The sequence below is a fragment of the Aulostomus chinensis genome, chromosome 1 (genome assembly GCF_037954235.1).
Source record: "Aulostomus chinensis isolate RoL2024-O1b breed Wild chromosome 1, RoL_Achi_v1.0, whole genome shotgun sequence".
Taxonomy (NCBI): domain Eukaryota; kingdom Metazoa; phylum Chordata; class Actinopteri; order Syngnathiformes; family Aulostomidae; genus Aulostomus; species Aulostomus chinensis.
This window is the reverse complement of record NC_141320.1, coordinates 14,499,638-14,500,399: the sequence shown is the minus strand read 5'-3', so window position 1 is coordinate 14,500,399 and position 762 is coordinate 14,499,638. Positions and strand designations below refer to the sequence as shown.

At 47.0% G+C, this 762-nt stretch overlaps 1 non-coding gene across 1 annotated transcript; it reads right to left on the bottom strand.

Annotated features, from left to right (window-relative positions):
* Positions 1-287: 287 nt before the first annotated feature.
* trnal-cag (transfer RNA leucine (anticodon CAG)) lies at positions 288-370 on the bottom strand. The gene has a single exon. It is a non-coding gene; the product is annotated as a tRNA-Leu (tRNA).
* Positions 371-762: the final 392 nt, after the last annotated feature.

Genomic DNA, 762 nt, shown 5'->3' with positions numbered 1-762 from the left:
GAGACTCTGATGATGAAGTTAATGGACAAAATGTGAATTGAAGGATGAACACAAATGGGTTTTTGAACCAAACACATTTCTTCAGCAGACTTTGATCCAACATTGAAGTTAGATTTTGGTGGCTGCTCCATGTTGGAGGAAACCAGGCGATGTTGGACCATAACAGGGAAGCTCCTTTGCCTCCTCTGCTGCCAGTTCAACCACTCACTCCCATCAGTGGAGAGCAGCTTCAACTGGGTTTGGAATGTACCACTGTGGATGCATAGGAATGTGGAGAAAATGTCCTTTGTCAGAAGTGGGATTTGAACCCACGCCTCCAGGAGAGACTGCGACCTGAACGCAGCGCCTTAGACCGCTCGGCCATCCTGACAGAAACTCAGATGCAGACTGAATTAATTCACTGACAAAGTAGAATTTTTGTTAACATTAAACACACAGTCTGTGTTCATGGCAGGAAGAAATGAATGTGTGTGTGTGTGTGTGTGTGTGTGTGTGTGTGTGTGTGTCAAGTCAAGTCAAGTCACAACAAAGTTCTCTCATGACTCTTTACTAGTAGAGCAGGTCCAGCACCAAACTCCTTCAATGAACCTCCACCCAACAATTCTCCATCAGCGGCACATCCTGCAACAGTGGCGATGAAAACCTTCCTTTTAACAGGCAGGAACGTTGAGCAGATCCAGGATATCCAGGATCAGTGGGGACGGCCTTCTGCTTTGACCGATTGGGGGGAAAGAGAGCAGGAGAGCAGGGCAGAGACAAAGA